Below are 21,880 nucleotides of genomic sequence, written 5' to 3' on the forward strand. Positions count from 1 at the left end.
ATGGTCCAAAGACGTTCAGCAGCTGTGTTGAGGCTTCCGATGCTGACGATTGGCTTGTGGATCTGGGCAAGCATTTTGAATGCAGCAACGTCAGGCCTGAAGATTTCGTCAAGTTCGCTTCTTTCCAGCTCAAAGATTAGGCAGCAGAATGGTTCCAGCAGTACAAGGATTCCAGAGGTGGACGTTTGATCACTTGGGATGATTTCCGTCAAGATTTTCGCGCTCATCACATCCCTCAAAGTGTGGTTGAGAGTAAGCGTCAGGAATTCCGCAATCTGAAGCAAGGCTCTTTGTTTGTCTATGACTACAACAAGTTGTTCCAGAAGCTCGCCCGCTTTGCCAAACAGGACGTCCCTGATGAGAAGAGCATGATCTATCAATTCAGGGGTGATCTCCATGAAGAAATTCAGCTCCCTCTTGTCCTCTTTGAGCCGTTGAGATACGATGAGTTCTACAACATGGCACTGAAACAAGAGGCTGCTCAGTTGAGGTGTGATGCTTCCAGGAAGCGAGCCAGAGATGCTACTCCGTCTTCCTCTACTCAAGTGACCAAGCAGCAGAAGTATTGGCTTCCTCCTCCTCCGTTCCGTCAGCCGTATCAGCAGAAGAGCAAAGGTGGCAGTGGTTTCTCCCACCCACCCAACCCAGGCTTTCAGAACAAGGCTTTGTCTCAACCTCCAAGACCGAGTGATCCGTACCACCGTCCGCTTTCAGAGGTCACGTGCAACAAGTGCCAAGAAAAGGGTCACTATGCCAACAAGTGTACCAACCACAGGCGTCTTCCTCCTCCTCCTCCTGTCAGATCGGCAAGTACAACTGTGGTCAAGCACAATCCCAAGCATGCCAAGGTGAACTTGATGAACGCAGCTCAGGCAGAGGTTTCTTCAGATGTCATCATGGGTAACTTTCCTGTTAATGATATTCCTGCAAAAGTACTTTTTGATACTGGTGCATTGCATTGTTTCATCTCAAGGCCGTTTTCATCTAAGCATGGTTTGGCTCAGCAAATTCTGCCTAGTCCATTGGCAGTTGTCTCTCCTGGTAGGCGCATGCATGCTAACTCAATTGCTCCAGATGTTACTATCACTGTGGGTGACTATAAGTTTCTATCTTCTCCTACGGTTCTTGGTGACTCGGATATTGATCTTATTCTCAGTATGGATTGGCTTTCTAAGCACAAGGCTCAGCTTGATTGTGCAGCCAGGCAGATTCAGTTGACTCATTCGTCTGAGGATGTTATTGTTTTTGCCGCTCGGGATAACACCATCCGTCTGTTCTCTCTCAATGAGAAGGGTGAATTGGACGCTATCTCGCAAATTCCAGTCGTTTGTGAGTATCAAGACGTTTTTCCAGAAGAGCTCCCAGGAATGCCTCCGCACCGGCCAGTTGAATTCGTGATTGATCTTGAGCCCGGCACGGAACCTGTGTGCAAGCGTCCTTACAAGCTCGGACCTGAAGAGTTGAAGGAGTTGAAGAAACAACTCGGTGAGCAAGAGAGAATGGGTCTCATCCATCCTAGTTCTTCTCCGTGGGGTTGTGGTGTTTTTTTGTGAAGAAGAAGGATGGTTCGAACCGACTTTGTGTTGATTACCATCTAGTGAACAAGAAGACCATCAAGAACAAGTACCCACTTCCCAACATCAATGAGTTGTTCGAACAACTCAAGGGTGCCCAAGTATTCTCCAAGCTTGATCTCCGTATGGGCTATCATCAGATTCGTATCCGTGAGCAAGATATCCCCAAGACGGCGTTCAGGACAAGCTTTGGTTCATATGAATACACTGTCATGTCTTTTGGCCTCGTCAACGCTCCTCCGACGTTCTCTCGTATGATGAACTTCATCTTCAATGCCTACACCAATGACTTGGTTTTAGTCTATCTCGACGACATTCTGGTTTTCTCCAAGAACAAGGAAGATCATGCCAAGCACTTTCGTTTGGTTCTTGACAAGCTCAGGGAACATCAGTTCTACGCCAAGTTCTCCAAGTGTGAATTTTGGCTGGATGAGGTTCTTTATCTTGGTCATATCATCTCTGCCAAGGGCATTGCCGTGAATCCTGAGAAGGTGTCTGCAATTGTGAATTGGGAACCTCCTTAGAACATGAAGCAACTCCGCAGTTTCCTCGGTCTCGCAAGCTATTGCCGAAGATTCGTTGAAAACTTTTCTAAGATTGCCAAGCCTCTCTCAAATATTCTTCAGAAGCATGTCAAGTACGTTTGGTCTCCGGAGTGTGATATTGCTTTCAACACTTTGAAAGAGAAGTTGACCACTACTCCAGTTTTGACTCCACCTGATGAATCCAAGCCGTACGAGGACTTTTGTGATGCATCTCTCCAAGGCCTCGGTGCAGTTTTGATGCAAGAGAAGAAAGTTGTTGCTTATACCTCTCGCCAGTTGAAGCCTAATGAGAAGAACTACCCCACTCATGATCTCGAGTTGGCAGCAGTTGTGCACGCTTTTTTGACTTGGAGACATCTTCTATTGGGTAGAAAAGTGGACATTTTCCCTGATCACAAGAGTCTCAAGTACATCTTCACTCAGCCTAATCTCAACCTCAGGCAAACTCGATGGGTTGAAATGATTCAAGAGTATAATCCGAGTATTGAGTACACTCCAGGCAAGGCCAATGTGATCGCTGACGCTTTGAGCAGAAAAGCATATTGCAACAGTCTGATTCTGAAGCCTTATCAACCCAAGCTTTGTGAAGCTTTCCGTAAACTGAATCTGCAAGTTGTTCCTCAAGGTTTCCTCGCCAACCTTCAAGTCTCTCCTACCTTAGAAGACCAGATTCGCCAAGCTTAGCTTCTTGATGCTATGGTGAAAAAGGTGAAGATTGGGATTGCCAAGAGTCAGTCCAAGTACAAGTGCTATCGCCTTGATGACAAGGACACTCTCTTCTTCAAGGATCGAATTGTTGTACCCAAAGGTGAACTTCGTAAAGTGATCATGAACGAGGCTCACAATTCTCTCCTCTCCATCCACCCTGGGAGTACGAAGATGTATCAGGATCTCAAGCAAGCTTATTGGTGGACTCGAATGAAGCGCGAGATCGCTCAATTCGTGAACGAGTGTGATGTCTGCAGAAGAGTGAAGGCAGAACACCAAAGGCCAGCGGGTCTCCTTCAACCTCTTGCCATTCCAGAATGGAAGTTTGACCACATCGAAATGGACTTCGTGACTGGGTTTCCAAAGTCCAAGCGTGGCAATGATGCTATATTCGTTGTCATCGACAAGCTCACCAAAGTGGCTCATTTTCTGCCTATCAAAGAGTCGATCACTGCAGCTCAATTGGCGGAACTCTATACCTCTCGAATTGTCTCTCTGCACGGTATTCCTCAAGTGATATCTTCAGACCGTGGCAGCATCTTTACCTCCAAGTTTTGGGATTCTTTTCAGAAGGCCATGGGCACCAACATCCGCTTCAGCACTGCTTTCCATCCTCAAACAAGCGGTCAAGTCGAGCGTGTCAATCAGATTCTTGAAGATATGCTCAGGGCTTGTGTGATCTCCTTCGGCATGAAGTGGGAGGATTGTCTTCCTTATGCTGAATTCTCATACAACAACAGTTTTCAAGAAAGTTCGGGCAAGGCCCCATTTGAAATTCTGTATGGCAGGAAGTGCCGTACCCCTCTCAACTGGTCTGAAACCGGTGAATGTCAGCTGCTGGGTAATGACTTAATCACAGAGGCAGAAGAAATGTGCAAAGTCATTCGTGATAACCTCAAAGCAGCCCAATCCCGCCAGAAGAGCTACTATGACAGTAAGCACCGTGATTTGGCTTTCGAGATCGGAGATCATGTTTACCTCCGCGTCTCTCCTATGAAAGGTACTCATCGCTTCGGTATCAAAGGGAAGCTTGCCCCTAGATACGTGGGACCTTTCAAGATTGTCAGAAAGAGAGGCGACCTCGCCTATCAACTCGAGCTTCCTTCAAACTTTGCCAATGTTCATGATGTGTTCCATGTCTCTCAGCTTCGAAAGTGCTTCAAGACTCCTGACCGTACAGTCAACTTCGAGGACATTGAGCTCCAAGAAGATCTCTCCTATCGTGAGCACCTAGTTGCTATTCTTGAAGAGACTGAACGAAAGACCCGCAACAAGTCAATCAAATTTCTCAAAGTCAAGTGGTCTCACCATTCCGACCGTGAAGCTACCTGGGAACGCGAGGATCACCTCCGTTCTGAGTACCCGACGTTCTTTCAGTCCTAGATCTCGGGACGAGATCTTTTCGTAGTGGTGGAGTGTTGTAACGCCCCAGATGTACCTTTCCCCAATTTGTACTCCAACTCTTGCCGTTTCCGGCGTTAAGTTATATTTATTTCTCGGGTTCGGGTCTTTGTCTCCGTGTGTTGTTTTCATTTTCATGCATTCTCATATCATGTCATCATGTGCATTGCATTCGCATACATATTCATCTCATGCATTCGAGCATTTTCCCCATTGTCCGTTTTGCATTCCGGCACTTCGTTCTCCTCCGGTGGTCATTTCTATCCTTCTTTCGTGTGTGGGGATTAAACATTTCCAGATTGGACCGAGACTTGTCATGCGGCCTTGGTTTACTACCGGTAGACCGCCTGTCAAGTTTCGTATCAATTGGACTTCGTTTGATACTCCAACGGTTAACCGAGGGACCGAAAAGGCACCGTGTGTGTTGCAGCCCAACACCCCTCCAATTTGGCCCAAAACCCACCAAACTCTGCTCCATGTCCTAGAGCGTTCGATCACGATCGCGTGGCCGAAAACCGCACCTCATTTGGACTCTCCTAGCTCTACTTATGCCTATATATACCCCCCTCCATTTTTCGGATCTCGTCTCCCCCGTCCAAACCCAAAAAAAAAGTTTCAGATCTGCCGCCGACGGACGTGTCCGGTGCGGACCGGACAACATCCGCCCCGTCGCGCCTGGCCACTCCCGTCCTGCCATCTGTCCCCGGGCGGTGCCCACATCACCGCCGGCCCGCAGGCCCGAGGCGGGCCCTCCTCTCCACCTCGCCAGGCCCAAGGAGCCACGCCCGCGCGCCGCTTGTCTTCCCCGGCCAAGGGGGCCGAAGCTCGCCGGCCACCGCCCCGCTGCTCACCGCCTCCCCGTCGGCGCCGCGCACCACCACGCGCCCTCGCCGCCCCGGCGACCGCGGCCGGACCCCACCGGCCACCTCGCCGCCCCACGCCGCTCCGCCGCCGCCCCTCGTCGCCGGATCCGCCGCCCCTCACCGGCCGGCCTCTCCTCCGACGAACTCCGGCCGGCCATCATCATTTTCCGCGCCATGAACAGTGCCCGTGAACAGTAACCGAACCCTAGATCTGAGATCTAAAAAAACTGAGGGTTGACTTTTCCCTCTCCCCCTTAATTTTTATGCAATCTTTGCCTGATGATATCTCCGCATCCGTAACTCCGTTTTGGACATATAGTATATCAAAATGTTCGCCTCGACGAGTACATCATTTCGTTCCATTGTATCATTTCCATTTGAGTTCATCTTGATGCCCGAAATGCTGCTAGAAGGAGGCTTCGTGAGTTAAATGTCAGATCCGTTAGTTCATCATAGACTTTTGTCATTTTTGCCATGATTGTTGTGTGCATGATATGCCTATGAGTCTTTGGGATGAATTGTTAAGCTTTTTGTCTTCCTTCCAGAGGTGCAACCCATGCATGTTTAGGATGTGTGTGGTGACTTGTGCAAGCTTGCAAAGAGAGGCACCCGGGAAATCAGTTTTCAGGGACTTAGTTGTTTTCACTAAGTCTGGGATATTTTAGTTCATGATGCCATATGTTCAGCTTGTTTCCTAATGATCCGTGCCTCTTTTGAGCATGATCAGTAAGGGACATTTGTTAATCTTGTTATTCTCTATCCATCCATGTATTTACTTGCTAGTTTGGTGCACCCTAGCTTGATTCATTCGAGCTCTACTTTTGCATCATTGTGTATTTGGGCAGATCGTTAACTCTTTTGCGATTTTGCCGGTGCTATTGCTAGTGATCCATGCATGCTATGCCATTGTTCTTGCCATGTCTAGCTATAATTTTGTGTCTTCTAAATGGATGTATGCTTTCCTTGCCATGACTTTCACCGTAGTGAGTGCATCGAGCTTGTTTACATGCCTTGGTGAGTTAAATTTCAGCATGTCTCAGTTTTCACTAAGTCTGAAAACTGATTGTGTTTCATCTATGTTCGCGTGCTCGTTAGAGTATTTAGTGAACCCTTTTGGCCCAGGTCATTTTGGGTGTTTTGTTAAGCTTGTTGAGTTGCTCCATGCCATGCTCTTACTTGTCATATTCAGGTCTTTTCTCATGTTGTTTTGCTGCTCCGAAGAGAGCATCGTGGTCTGAAATTTCAGACTAGTGTTAATTTCACTAAGTCTGAAATCTGTTTTGCTTATTAGTTTTTGCCATGCTTGTTTGAACCTCATAATGGGTGAATTTGGCCGTGACTCATTGCTAGTGTTTTGTTAAGAATCTTGTGTACATCACTGCCATGTCTTTTTTTGTCATGTTTGGTGGCTGTAGCATGTTCATTTCGTTGCATTTAGATTCCTACTTGCTGTAATTCGCAGACCGGTTCATTTCGTAAAACGCTTGCCATTTCCAAACCGTAGCTCCGATTCCAATGATCTTTATATCGTTTTCAAGCGATTTCATCCCCTCTATCCAGTGGCACACTTGGTTTTCCAAGTTGAGTCCAGGTTCATGCATTTCCTGTCACGTCTTGCATTTTGCATCCCGCATCGCATCCCGCATTGCATGTCATCTTTGCATCTTATTGTTTGAGCTTGCACGTGGTTGATTGTATTCTTGTTGCTTGTTTGTCTTGTTGGGTAGAGCCGGGAGACGAGTTCGTTAACGAGGAGCCCGTTGAGTTTTCTTGTGAGGATCCAGACAACTCTGACAGCTTTGCAGGCAAGATGATCATACCCTCGAAATCACTACTATCTTTGCTATGCTAGTTTCTCGCTCTTGCTATGCCAATGCTACGATTCCTACCTTTTGCTTGTCAGCCTCCAAATTGCCATGTTGAACCTCTAACCCACCATGTCCTAGCAAACCTTTGATTGGCTATGTTACCGCTTTGCTCAGCCCCTTCTTATAGCGTTGCTAGTTGCAGGTGAAGATTGGAGTGTTCCTTGTTGGAACATTTATTTACTTGTTGGGATATCATTATATTTCTATGTTATCTTAATGCATCTATATACTTGGTAAAGGGTGGAAGGCTCGGCCTCTCGCCTAGTGTTTTGTTCCACTCTTGCCGCCCTAGTTTCCGTCATATCGGTGTTATGTTCCCGGATTTTGCGTTCCTCATGCGGTTGGGTTATAATGGGAACCCCTTGATAGTTCACCTTGATTAAAGCTTTTCCAGCAATGCCCAACCTTGGTTTCACCATTTGCCACCTAGCCTTTTTCTTCCCTTGGGTTTTGCAGACTCAAGGGTCATCTTATTTAAACCCCCCCGGGCCAGTGCTCCTCTGAGTGTTGGTCCAACTGTCAGCTGCCGGTGGCCACCAGGGGCAACTCTGGGCTGGCCTACCCATACCTAAGACAATCTGAGTGTGCCCTAAGAAAGAGATATGTGCAGCTCCTATCGGGATTTGTCGGCACATTCGGGCGGTGTTGCTGGACTTGTTTTAAACTGTCAAATCGTCTTGTTGTACCGGAATACCGAGTCTGATCGGTGTGTCTTGGGTGGAGGTCTATTCCTTCGTTGACCGTGAGAGCTTGTCATGGGCTAAGTTGGGACTCCCCTGCAGGGATTGAACTTTTGAAAGTCGTGCCCGCGGTTATGGGCAGATGGGAATTTGTTAATGTCCGGTTGTAGATAACTTGAACTAAACTTAATTAAAATGAATCAACCGTGTGTGTTACCGTGATGGCCTCTTCTCGGCGGAGTCTGGGAAGTGGACACGGTGTTGGAGTTATGCTTGCGCAGGTTGTTCTTCTAGATTCTCGCTCGCACTTTGCCTTCTCTTCTCGCTCTCCTTTGCGTATAAGTTAGCCACCATATATGCTAGTCGCTTGCTGCAGCTCCACATATACTTGCCTTCCCTTCCTATAAGCTTAAATAGTTTTGATCGCGAGGGTGCGAGATTGCTGAGTCCCTGTGGCTCACAGATACTATAACTCCAGATGTAGGTCCAGGTGTTTCCGCTCTAGGTGATGAGTACGAGCTCAAGTGGGAGTTCGACGAGGACTCGCAGCGCTATTACGTGTCTTTTCCTGATGATCAGTAGTGGTGCTTAGTTGGGGTTCGATTCAGGGCCTTGTCGCATGTTGGGTTCTTTTCCATTTTGGCGTCGTAGTCGGGCCATGAGTGATTTGTTTGATGGATGTTATTTATGTACTCTGATGTGACGTGGCGAGTGTAAGCCAACTATGTTATCCCTCTTTATTATTATATTACATGGGATGTTTGTGATGATTACCCGACTTGCGACATATGCCTTCAATGCGATTATGCCTCTAAGTCGTGCCTCGACACGTGGGAGCTATAGTCGCATCGAGGGTGTTACATGCTTGAAGATGCGTTGAGAGGCTAGGGCTTGTGCCCCGCCCAGGATGCAGGCGATCGCGCGCGGCTCCTGGAAGCCCCCAGCCCCCTCGTCCTGGTGACGGTCCTCGTTTCTCCTTGGCCGCGGCGGCAGCGGTGGGAGGCCTGCGTTGCCTTGCGGGCGATCCTCCCGAGGCTGATACCTCCAGTCTCCCTTGCGAGGCGGGTCTTGCAGCGATCCTCGCGAGGTTGTTCACGCCACCCTTTGCGCGGGCCACGGTCTTCCCAGCGTCTTGTGTTCCTTCCTCCTCCTCGACCGTAGCCCCGGTCACCGCGGTCAGGGCGACGGCCGATCCTTCCTTCTCGCACGGCTCGGAGCTCTTGACATTCGTTGGTGTTGTGGGTGTGGAGGTCGTGGTACACACAGTACCGGCTGCCCTTGGAAGGTTCGGGCTGATCTCTACCCCACTTGGTGTCTGGTTCTGCCGCGAGCACGGCAGCCCCCTTGCGCTTCACATCCTTGGCCTTGGGCTTCTTCTCTTATGGGTCTGCGGCAGGCATCTCAAGGAGGGAGAGACGCCCTTCCTCGGCCCTGGCGCACTTGGTTGCCAAGTTGAACAGCTCCAAGGAAGTGCACAGGTCTTCATGCATTGCCAGCTCCTCCTTCATCTTGACGTCGCGCACGCCGTCGGAGAAGGCTGAGATGATGGCCTCCTCAGTCACCTTGGGAATCTTGAGGCGTGCGTTGTTGAAGCGCTGGATGTACTTCTGCAGGGTCTCCCTGGGCTGTTGCTTGATGCGGCGCATGTCGCTCACGGCGGGTGGCCGGTCGCGAGTGCCTTGGAAGTTGGCGATGAAGCGGGTGCGCATCTCGTCCCAGGAGGAGATTGTGCCTGGAGCCAGGTTCAGGAGCTAGGTGCGGGCCCCGTCCTTGAGTGCCATGGGGAACCAGTTCGCCATGACCTTCTCGTCTCCGTTGGCAGCTTCGATGCCCAGCTCGTAGAGCTGGAGGAACTCCGCAGGGTCAGCCGTGCCGTCGTAGCAAGGAGGCAGGTCTGGCTTGAACTTGCCGGGCCATGTGACGCTGCGTAGCTCAGCGGTGAAGGTGCGGCAGCCTGCTGTGGCCATGGGAGGCCTTGGGTGACGGGGAGCTTGGTCTTGCATGTCCCCACGCGCTACAGCTGGGAGTAGCGCAGGGTCTTGACGCGCGGGAGCAGGAGCATGGTCGCGACGTGCTGGAGCAGGGAGCGCCCGGGCAGCTTCTTGCGGGCAAGGGACTTCTTGACAGCTCTGCTCTTGCCGCACTGGCACCTGACGGAGCGGGTTCCGCCCAGGGGCCACGCGCCTTGGAGCCATGGCGCCTTCCTGAGGAGGAGGCAGCCGGGGCGCCGCCGGAGCTTCATCGCCCGCGCGGTGCGGGGTGCGGTGCAGCGGAACGGACGGCGCAGGAGAGCCTCCTGCGGCGCGGATGAGCTCGGCGACGCGGTTGAGCCATTCTTCGTAGACATCATCGATGGGATGGTAGCGCAGGAGCTCGTTTGCCGCGATGAGTGCAGCCCGAGCCTCCATGGGCGCGCGGAGCACGCGAGACGAAGAACCAGCTGGGGTGAGCGAGGGAGTAGCGGTGCGACCGTCTTGCCGCACGGACGGATGCTGAGATGATGCTTGCTGCTCGTCCCCCATCGGGCCGGTGGCGGCGTTGACGGCAGGTGATGGGGAACGGTGAGGACGCCCGCCGATAGGGGCCGTCTGGGCGATGCGGGAAGCGGGAAGCGAGAGCAGCTCGGCGCTCGGCGCGGGCCCGAGAGCGTCAGACATGGGCGTGATGGTCGGAGGAGACGGGGTGGTGGAAGACGAATCCCGGCGCACCCCTACCTGGCGCGCCAAATGTCGGATTCCGGGTTCCGGCAGACCCTTGAGGTTTGAACACTGGGGTGCGTGCAGAGATTTCGCTTCCTACCTACCTGCACCCCTCCGCCTCGCTAAGACCTAAGCTATGGAAAGAACAATACAGGAGACACAGGGTTTATACTGGTTCGGTCCACCGTTGTGGTGTAATACCCTACTCCAGTGTGTGGTGTGGTGGATTGCCTCTTGGGTTGATGATAATCAGTGATACAAGGAAGAACAGCCTCGCGAGGGTCTGTTCTTGGCTGGGGGGATGAACTGCTGGGTGGAGTTCAGTCACCCTTCTCTCTCTCTATCTCTCTCTCTCTCTCTGATCGAACCCATCTCTAAAGAACCTCCTCTTCAGAACCCCCTTTGCTCTGTGGGTGGCTGGTCCTATTTATAGAGGCCCTGGTCCTCTTCCCAAATATCAAGCGGGAAGGGAGCCAACAATGGCGGGCTAATTTGAAGGGGGACAGCTAGTACTAGCTACCCTGACAAAAGTAGTCTTCGCCTGCGCAAAGCTCTGGTGGTGACACCGTCTTGGGCTCCACGATGACCTCCGTCTTGCAGTCCTTCTGGTCTTGGTCTTGTTGCACCAAAATGGCAACCTTTGCATGATGCCTCGGTACTCCGCGGCTGCGCTTGCCCCCTTTGCACCAAAGAGGAAAGGAGGACACTGCACGGGCTGGCACCCGCCTGGCGCCCTTGGTCGTCATGGCTTGCGTCATGGGCACCTCGTGAGGTACCCCGCCTTGGTCTCTCCGCCTCCTCGTGAGCCAGCCTGATGAGGCCGTGCCTGAGGAAGCTCCGCGTCGTCCGACCTGCGAGGCTTGGCCCATCGGGAGGGTCTTGGGTTTGTGTTGGTGCAGATGGGCCGCGCTGGGCCCCCTTTGAGCCACGCCGCAGGCCGGAGACAGGCAAGTCTGGGGACCCCCGTTCCCAGAACGCCGACAGTTGGGCCGCCCTAGTTCTTGATGATCACCACTGAAGGCGCCAATGAACTCATGGCACAGGTCAGCCCATGAGGAAATGGAGTTCTCTGGCAGGTGCATCAACCAAGACCTCATGTTGGACTTGAGTGCCAAAGGGAAGTAGTTGGCAAACACCTTCTCATCTCTTCTTGCGGTAGCTTGAACAACAATGGTGTAGATGCTCAGAAACTCTGCCGGGTTCAGCCTCCCATCATACTTCTTGGGTATCTCTGGCTTTAACGTGCGGACGGATGGACAACGAACTTGCCGCAGCTCACAAGTAAAGGCAAGGAACCCAACTTCAAAAGTTAGGTACCCGCCAACCTCGAGTGTGGGCTCGTCCACGTTGGGTCCATCACACCCATTGGCCCAACGAGGGTCGTCGCGGCGTTGCTCGATGACGATGGGCGCATCTCCCCTCTGTCTGTCCTTCGGGGCTCGCCGTTGGCCTGGGCGTGCTCGAGGGTTAAAGGAGGCCATCGAGACACCATCGGGCTATTGGTTCTGCTGCGCTCGCTCTAGTTGTCGCGGCGGGGACTATACTGTGGGGGTGGCCCCTTCCGTATGTCCTGCAGTATGAGCCATCGTCGTCGCTTGAGGAGGCCATGGTGGGCCGGCTCACTGTGAGCACCAACCTCGGCGAAACCGAGGAGACTCTGAATGGTGGCACGCTGTTGGCGTTCTAGGAACGGGGGTCCCCAGACTTGCCTGCCTGCGGCCTGCGGCGTGGCTCAACAAGGCCCATCTTCATCAGCACAAGACTAAGGACCCTCGCGAGGGGCCAAGCCTTGCGAGGCGGATGACACGGCACCTCCTCAGGAACAGCCTCATCAGGATGGCTCGCGAGGTGGAGGAGACATCAAGGCGGGGTACCTCGTGAGGTGCCTGTGACGTGAGCCATGACGACTCAAGGCGCCAGGCGGGCGCCAGCGCGCACAGCGTCCTTCTTTCCTCTTTGGTGCAAAGGGGACAAGAGCAGCCGCGGAGTACCGAGGCATAAGGCAAAGGTTGCCGTTCCGGTGCAACGAGACCAAGACCAGGAGGACTACGAGACGGAGGTCACCATGGAGCCCAGCACGGCGTCATCACCAGAGCCTTTGGTAGGCGGAGACTGCTTTTGTCAGGATAGATGTACTAGCTGTCCCCCTTCAAATTAGCCCGCCATTGTTGGATCCCTTCCCGCTCAATATTTGGGGAGAGGACCAGGGCCACTATAGATAGGACTAGCCACCCACATTGCAGGGGTATTCGGATGAGAGGGATCGGCTCTTGGCCATAGACCAGAGCAGGAGAGAGAGAGAGAGAGAGGGAGAAAGGCGGCCGCATTCTCCCTAGCAGTTCATCCCACTAGCCAAGAACAGACCCTCGCGAGGCTGTTCTTCCTTGTATCGTTCATCCTCACCAGTCCCAAGAGGCAATCCACAAACCACACACTGGAGTAGGGTATTACACCACATCGGTGGCCCGAACCAATATAAATCTTGTGTCTCTTGTGCATTTCTTTCAGTAGCTTAGATCCTGGTGAGTCGGAGAGGTTGGAGGCGTAATCTCCGCGCGCACCCCAGTGTTCGAACCTTAAGGGTCTGCCGGAACCCGAAATCCGACACACGCCACTCGTCAATCTGCTCAGCCGCCAGCGGAAACCTCAGTAGCATCTGAGCCCACGCGATGGCTTCCGTTGCCGTGCTTGTCAGAGGTGATGATGATGTGGATTGCACTGTGGCTCGGCTCCTGACGGTGCCAGTGGCGACAACACCACATCCTTTGTGTTGCAAAGCGGCAACCTAAATGGCATGCTGACATGGTGAAGGCGCTTGAGGGTCATCGGCTCCATTGGGCGCAGCGATCAGGTCGACTCGCCTTGGGGGAGGTGCACACGCTGTGGTGGCTCCCGTGGTGGGGGCGGCCAGAGGGCAGCGATTCACCCTGGACCGAGTGCCATCGCTATGACTGAGCCTATCGGCGAGAGGAAGGAGCGCGGATGGGAAAATCCCTTCGCCCTTACCTCATGAAGCATGGCCACTGGGATGTTGCGGATGCTGCTCTCCTCCGGTGTCTCCTGCTCCGGTGGCGGGGGAGGTGGTGACGGCGCCGCCTGCTCGGACCACATCCCAGGCAGCGTTCCCGTCCTCGTGCTCCTCGGCATAACCCGTAGCATTGGTGGCTGTGGCTGGCGGAGCCTTTGAGGTGGACGGGTGAGTTGAAGCACCAGATTTCTTCTTGGGCGCCATGGTCGATGGTGCCGTCGAAGAGGAATATGTCGATGAAGATGACGTGCTACTCATGCTTTCAGGTTCGTGCAAGCGATCCCCCTACCAGGCACGCCAAAGATGTCACGGGAAACCACGGCCACCTATGGGACCAAAGGTCCCTTGCTGGTTCGGCGGGAGGATGGCACGTTGCACAAAGAGCAGAGGAACATGGGGAAGCATGACAGGGATCACACAGGCAGATTTTACCCAGGTTCAGGCCGCTGCGAGGCGTAAAACCCTACTCCTGCTTTGGTGGATTGAAGGTGGAAAAATGGTGGCGGTCGTAGCCCATTTACCCGGCAGGGTTGCCTCAGGGCTAAACAACTATGTGCGTATGGGATATGAGGGGGTGGATTTGCTAATCCGGTGTCCAACCCTTTCTAAAGTTGCCTCGGGCATCCTTTTATAGGGTAAGGGGTCACCATAGTGGCAAATCAGTCATTATGCACTGATAAGATAGCAAACCCTTTCCAAACCATGTAGTCTGACAGAGCACATTAAATGCGCTGCTCGACGTCACATCGTCACTTGCCCGACAAGCCTTGCCAGGTAGTTTTGCCAGCTTCGCGCCTGCTCGCCGGACACATTGTAGGACAAGTGTCGTCTGTAGGTTTTTCCTACAGAAAGAGGCCGCGATGTGGCAGCTGGATGTCCCTTAGTCACTTCGCGCCTTGACACCGCACTGCCCGACGACGTGCGTCGTGATGAGGTGGTTTAGTGAGGTGGCTATGTCTCCATGAGCCTGGCAGGCCCTGACGGGGCATCTTGGAGGTCTTCTTCCAAGGGGGACCCCGTCCTTGCCGGGCTCGACTGCCCGACAAGGGAGGATTTTCTCCTGGTGGTTTCTTACTTCTCTGGCTTGACTTTGGATCCTCTTGATCTGCATGTTGGCCTTCTGAGAATGTTGATTTCTTGTACTTTGGCCTGCCCTTGGTGCTGTAAACTTGCTCTTGTGCCTATGAATAGTCTGGGCAATGAACCCAGGGTTTGTTGCACCGACATGAGGACCCTCGGTGGTGAAGAAATCGGCAACACCAGAAGCTTCAGGCGACGGCGAACTCCGGCGAGGTCTGGGAGCCATTCTAGAGCACGGGAGGTGGCAAAACAAAGAAAAATCGGTAGAGAAGGTGTCAGTGACCTTATATAGGGTGCAACCCGTGTCCTGGGGACAAGAATCGATCGAACCTGTCGATTTGATCTTGTTGTGGTTTAGCGAGCTATAGTGTCCATAAGGAACACACTCGATGGGGAAGATGACAAGCGGGGCCAGGTGGTCAGTGCCAGAGAGAAGGCATACAGAGAGAAAAATAGTAGAGAGCTGCGGTTGGGATGCTTTGTGTGGAAATGGGCCGGCCTATTGTCATTGCGATGCTACTGCTCCACTTGACTAGATGCCTTGACTTTACCTTTTTTCCGCGCATCAGAACGGATACATTGACTTTACCTTTGTCCCTTGTTGAAGTTGGGTTGACCCTGAGGGGTACCCGTCAGAGTTACTGAATTCGGGTTGACCATGACGGTACCCATGAGATAACTACGTGACACGGCCGGGCAGGCAGACTGCCCTAGGAGAGTGTCGTGGGAAACCACGGCCACGAACGGGACCAGAGGGCCCCTTGCTGGTTCAGCAGGGGGATGTCACATTGCACAAAGAGAAGACAAGCATGGGGCGGCACGACATAGATCACGCAGGCAATTTTACCCAGGTTTGGGCCGCCGTGAGGCGTAAAACCCTACTCCTGCATTGGTGGATTGATGGTGGAAGAGTGGTGCTGGAGCGTAGTAAACTTTCCCGACAGGGGCGGCAGTGGCTACACGCGTATGGGCATGTTTGTTATCCAACCTTCTAACCCCTTCTGCGGTTGTCAGGGGCCTCCTTTTATAGATTAAGGGGTTACCACAATGGCAAAGTAGTCATTATGCACTGATAATACTGCAGTCTGACGGGGTGCATTAAATGCACCGCTCAACATCATGTCATTGGTTTCCTGGCAAGCCTTGCGTGGCTATTTTTCCAGCTTCATACCTGCTCGCTTGACACATGGTAGGACGGGTGTCGTTCTTGGGTATCTTTCGTAGAGAAAGGCTGCCATGTGGCAAATGGCTGCCACTTATTCACTTTGCGGCTTGACACCACACTGATCGACGATGCGGGTCGAGGTGGAGTAGTTGGGTGAGGTGGTTTTTCCATCGTGAGCCCTGGTAGGCCCTGCCAGGACGTCTTGGGCATCTTCTTCCGGGGGCGACCCTGCCCTGTTGAGCTTGTCTGCCCGGCAAGGGAGGCTCTTCTTCTGGTGGTATCTGTCTTCTCTGGCTTGACCTTGGTCCTCTTGGTTTGCATGTTGGTCCTTCGAAGCTCTTGGTTTCTTGCACTCTGACTTGGGTTGGTGCCTTAATCATGTTCCCGTGCATGTGCACAGTCTACACAACAGACCTAGGGTCTGTTGCACCGAGAGAAGCCCCTAGGCCTGCCCCGAACGCACTGATGAGCGTCATTGGGGTAGGGCCTAATAAGTGCACGGGCGGGGGTGCTGAAGAGGCTGGCCTCTTGAGGTCTTCTTTGCTTGTTCATTAATATTGAGTTTGGGTCAGTTTGCGTTCTTTCCGCATGTCACATGCAATGTTGTGGAAAAACTTTGGTCGTGGCTCGCGGATTGCTCATGCCCCACAATCATGGGGCAGAAACTGACATCCCACTTGCCTCCTATTTCGCATGCACATGCAACGTGTTCTGCATTCATTGGGCATGTTAGGTGGTGGATGCGGAGGGTGCGGGGAATAGTGCCATGGCCGAAAACCAGACGCCGATGGTTGGAGCAGAGGGTTGGCCTTGATTCTTAGAGCCAAAGAAGGTGCAGAGAGGCCGTATTGGAGGAGCGGGGTGGCCATTTCCCGTGTGAGAAGCCAGTCCCCTGCCTCATCCTCCTATAAAAAGGGGCAGGGGCAGTGCTTCACCACACACGCTTCTTCTTCTTCCCCTCCGCAACCCTTCCCTTTTAGTCATGGTGAGAGGGTGAGAGCGCGGCGGCGTCCCAGCAGCAGCGACAAGGGCTTCTACTCGACAGTGTATCCCTCCTCCTCTGGATCCTGCGGTGGAGGAGCCCTCCATGAGGGGAGGAGTGAGGGGGCGAGGCCGAGGTCGCTGTGGCGCTCGAGGAAGAGGAGGGCGGGTCGGTGCCATGGCTGCGCCCCCACCGGTGGCCCTTCCCCCAATGGAAGGCCATGTCGAGGACCAACCTCGGGAGTTTATCATGAGGCTGTAAAAACCTTTGTGCGGTCATCTTCACCTCCCAACTCCCTTTGCACGGGAAATGGAGCTTGAATAGACACGATCTCTGAGGTTGCATATAAGGTGCTGTGGGAATGGCGTCATGTGGGTTTACGTTGACTTCCGTGCCCCTCATGTGATGTACCTCCGCCGTGGTTGGAATATTTTTGCTCATGCCCACAGCTTCTTGGAGGGGCATGTTCTCCAACTCAAATTAATGGAGAGCAGCTTGCTCTCCGTCAAGATCTTCGGGCCCTCAGGTGGTCGCTTAGGGTGCTACGTGGAGAGCTCAACTGACGATGAAAGCTCCTCCTTGAGTGAAATCGACGAGGAGGACAGTGACGATGATGACGACGGTAGCGGGCGGGAGGGCAACGACTCTGACTCCAGCTGAGCGCGCCCGCACCATCTTCATCACGTGGCAGCAACTTCATCTGCATCTGCATCTCCTTCCCAGCAATGTGATTTGCCGGGGAGTTGGATGGAGAGGTGGGGATGGTGCCCCCTGGCTCCTCCAGCAGTCCCCCAGCCGGACCCCGACAGGCTTCCTCTCGGGCTACAACTCCGTTAGCCCTGCCGTGTCCTTCTTGCCCTGGTGGCGGTGGTCGACGGGTCGCCTCCGCCATGCTCTCCATCGACGCGTTCCCTGTGCTCTCCCGCTCCCGCCGGGCTACCTCTCCTGGAGCCCGATGGGGCCGGGCTGGGCTTCTGCCCAGGCGCTCCTTTTTCCCTCCTCGCCTTCGACGGTCGTGCCAAAGAGTAGAGGGACAAGGAAGGGCATTATGGGGCACTTATCTTTTTTCAATCTTAAATCTATAGGCACTTGCCAAATTTTAATTCAAATAATGTAATCTCTCGAGACCAAATTTTGCGTTCTGTAATGCTTGCACTTGTATTATCAGCATATTAATGAAAAAGATGAACCTTGCCAGGAACCCGTGCATGTATATGTCCATGCACAGGTGGGATGCCTCCTTGGTGTAAATAAACGAGTTTTCCCCGGCAGGCTACCCTGCCGGCACCCTTTTGTTTGTCGGAGAAATGTGCCTACCGGGCAAAAAATAAAGGGACCAGCCCCCCGCCAACATCCATTTACCAGAGGCCACTGTGACCATCTTGACCGAAGCAACGTTCGAGTTAAGGATGGGAGCAGCTAAGTCTCAAAGAGTGGCGAGGTTTTCTCATGCACAAGTTATAGCTTACAGAACACTTATGGATAGGAGGCGGAACTTATCTGTTTGGCTTGCCGGAGATTGCAATGTTGGTCCATCTTCCCAACTCCTTGTAGAGGCCAAGTTGATAGTAGGAACCCGCAGCATCATGCAGTATGGGAATGATGCAAGATGATATCCTATCTTTATGCATATGCAAATCCTCATGAAATGCTTATGCAATGCTCCTGGAATGCTCCTACATGCATGCAACTTGGTTGGGCGCTCCCCAACGCTTCGTTTATATCTCTGTTGCTCAAGGTCATTGCCTGTCTTTGTTCAAGGGGTTACATGCAACTGAGGCTAGGCTTGTACAAAAGGGTGGCTACCAGGCAGGGCCCGACAGCCGCGCCTTACGGGTAGAACTTGTGGAGATGCTCAATATTAAATGAGTTTTGCAATTGAATGCCATCTCTGGTCTCCGGATGGACTCGCCAGGTCTTGTGACTCGTACTACCCGGTAAGGGCCTTCCCACTTCGGCGTCAACATGTTTGTACCCTTGGCGGACTAAACGCACCTAAGGACAAGTACGCCTTCCTCAAAACACCGGGCATGAACCCTACGGCTATGATAGCGATGCAGGGCCTGCTGATAGCGTGCAGCACGCGTAGCAGCCCGGAGATGGTTCTCCTCGAGTAGCACAATGCCGTTACGCCGGTGCTGGTCTTGCGCTACTTCATCGTAGGCAAGCACTCGAGGCGACCCATAAATGAGATCCATGGGGATAACTGCTTCCCCCATAGTATAGGGACAAAGGAGTCTGCCTGATAGCTTGATTTGGTGTCATTTTGAGGGACCAGAGAACTACCGGCATCTCATCGATCCACTGCCCGTTGTGCTTCTGCAGCGTATTAAACGTTATTGTCTTGAGTCCTCGTAGCACTTCAGCGTTTGCCCTCTCAGCTTGACCATTGCTCCTAGGATGTGCAACACAGGAAAATGAGATCTTGCATCCGAGGGCATGAACATATTGCATGAAGGCACGGCTCGTGAACTGGGTGCCGTTGTCAGTAATGATCCTTGTCGGGACTCCAAAATGGCACACCAATTCTTTCAAGAACTTGATAGCTGACTGGGTAGTAACCTTTCTCATGGCAGTCACTTCCGGCCACTTTTTAAACTTGTCGATAGCAATGAACAAGAATTCAAAGCCCCCGACTGCTCGGGGGAAAGGGTCGAGCCCCCAAACCAAAAATGGCCATCATAAATGGATTCTCTAAAGAGCTTGGGCAGGCAGGTGGATGTTCTTGGAATGGAACTGGCAGGCTTCACACTTGGTGACTAGATCAACCACATCTTGGAGGGTTGTGGGCCAATAGAATCCTTGCCGGAATGCTTTCCCAACCAGTGCCCTTGATCCAATGTGGGAGCCGCACATGCCTTTGTGTATGTCAGCTAGTAGTTCATTTCCTTCTTCCCGGTAGACGCGCTTCAATTTCACACCGTTGGGCCTCATTCTGTATAGAGTGTCATCGACAAACTGATACATACTGGCCCTCTGGGCTACTCTTTTAGCTTCATCTTGGTCGCTAGGAAGCTCTCTGGTTTGGAGGACGTGAACTATCTGCCATGCCCAAGTTGGAGCCTGGGGTCGGCAACGAGGACTTGTGGCACCTCCTCAACTGCGTGGGCACATTCCTCATTCGCGGGGACCATGGGACCGGCTGGAGGGTGCGGTCCGAGAGGTGGCGAGGAGTTGTTTCCTGGAGGGTCTCTGCTAGGATTGGATGGTTCTACCGGGAGAGGCTTATCAAAGTCCAATTTTCACCTTTTCCGGGCCATTGTTTTTGGGGATATGGACGGTTTAGTAAGATGGATAACAGAAGTCCCTAGTTCCACAAGAGGCTTCTACTCAGCACACTTTGATAGATGATCAGCTATGCTGTTTTCCGCATGGGGTATGTGCTCTATTTGCAATCCATCAAAGTGTTCCTCCAATCTTGTCACTTCCTTGACGTATGCCTCCATCAATGGGCTTTGGTAATCTTTGTTGACTTGTCTCACCATGAGCTGTGAATCTCCTCGAATGATCAGCTTCTTAATTCCCAATTATGCGGCAATCCTGAGCCCGGCAAGGCTCCCTTCATACTCTGTTGTATTGTTGGTTGCCTCTTCCCGGTAAAATGCATCTGGACGACTTACTTCAACTGCTCCCTGGAGGGGGCGACAAGAATCATGCCAGCTCCTGCACCTTGCAGGGAAAAGGAACCATCAAAATACATAATCCATTCTTGGGGTGATTCCTTGCCAGGGATAACTATCTCTAGCACTTCCTCAACAGGGGTTGGCGTCCATTCTGCAATAAACTCTGCCAATGCCCTGCTTTGGATAGTTTTCATGCTCTCAAACTTCAAACCAAAACTGGATAACTCCAAAGCCCACTCCACTATTCTGCCGGTAGCCTCAAGGTTTCGGAGTATCCTTTGCAATGGGAAACGAGTGACAACCGTAATCTCGTGGGCTTGGAAGTAGTGGCGCAGTTTCCTTGAGGCCATGATGAGACCAAAGATCAACTTTTGCATGCCAGAGTACCTTGCTCTAGCCCCATGTAGTAAGGAGCTCATGAAATATACTGGGAGCTCCAACACTTTCTTCCTTGCCGCATCCTTGGGATTGCTCTTGTTGCCCTGTTCATTACTGCGTTGATCCTTCTCTGGGTCTGCCGGTCCTTGCTCACTCTCTGCTTCGTCCACTTCCCGCTGTGCCACCAAGGCCGCGCTAACCACATGGTTGGTTTCCCTAAGTATAGCAACAATGGCTCTTGCGGTTTGGGAGGAACCAAGGTGGGCATAGAGGACAAGTAGGTCTTCAATTCTTGCAAAGATGCCTCTTCCTCTCGAGTCCACTTCATGGGCCCTGCCTTCTTCAATATTTTGAAGAACGACACGGCACGCTCGGCATAATTGGAAATGAATATGCATAGCACGACAACGGACCCTATCAGATGCCTCACATCCTTGACTGTCCTTGGTGCTTGGATCTCCTCAATGGCTTTAATCTTATTAGGGTTAGCTTCGATCCCCTGATGGGACACAAAGAACGAAATCAGCTTGCAGGATGGAACGCCAAACACACACTTCTCCGGGTTGAGCTTCAGTTTGATCTTGCGCAGATTAGCAAATGTCTCCACCAAATCCTGAATAAAGGTGGCTCTATCATTGGTCTTGAACACAATATCATCCATATAAGCTTCAATGTTTCTGTGCAGCTGCGGCTCGAAACCAATCTAGACTGCCCTTCCAAAAGTGGACCCGTCACTCTTTAATCTGAATGGCATGGGGACAAAACGGTATGTACCACATGGAGTGATGAACTATGTCTTATCTTCATCTTCCTTGGACATGAAAATTTGGTGATACCTAGAATATGCATCCAGAAAGGAGAGCAAATTGTAGGCCACCTGGCAGCTTTCTTCTTCCTGCGCGAGCGCCCTGCACAATGGGTCACGCCTTAGGGCCTCGTGCCTTGGCTCGATGATGTCATCTTGACGGGGAGGTGGAGGAGGCGCTCCGTGGGATACATCACCTGCAGCAGGAGGCTGGCAAGGCATTCAGAGAGACGGTGCAGGAGAGCCTCTGGCGGCGCTGACGAGCTCGGCGATGCGGTCCAGCCAATCTTCATAGAGTTCATCGACGGGGTGGTAGCGCAGGAGCTCGTACTCCATGAGCTACACGGCCTGCGCATTCGCTGGGCCGTGATAAGCATGAGACGACGAACTGGCTGGGGTCAGCGATGGGGTGACGGAGCACCCATCAGTGCAGTGATGACGGTTGTTGCTCGTGTCGTGCCGGGCCGGTGGCGGCGTTGGC

This window comes from Triticum urartu, chromosome 3 (assembly GCF_003073215.2).
Source record: "Triticum urartu cultivar G1812 chromosome 3, Tu2.1, whole genome shotgun sequence".
NCBI classification, from domain to species: Eukaryota; Viridiplantae; Streptophyta; class Magnoliopsida; order Poales; family Poaceae; genus Triticum; species Triticum urartu.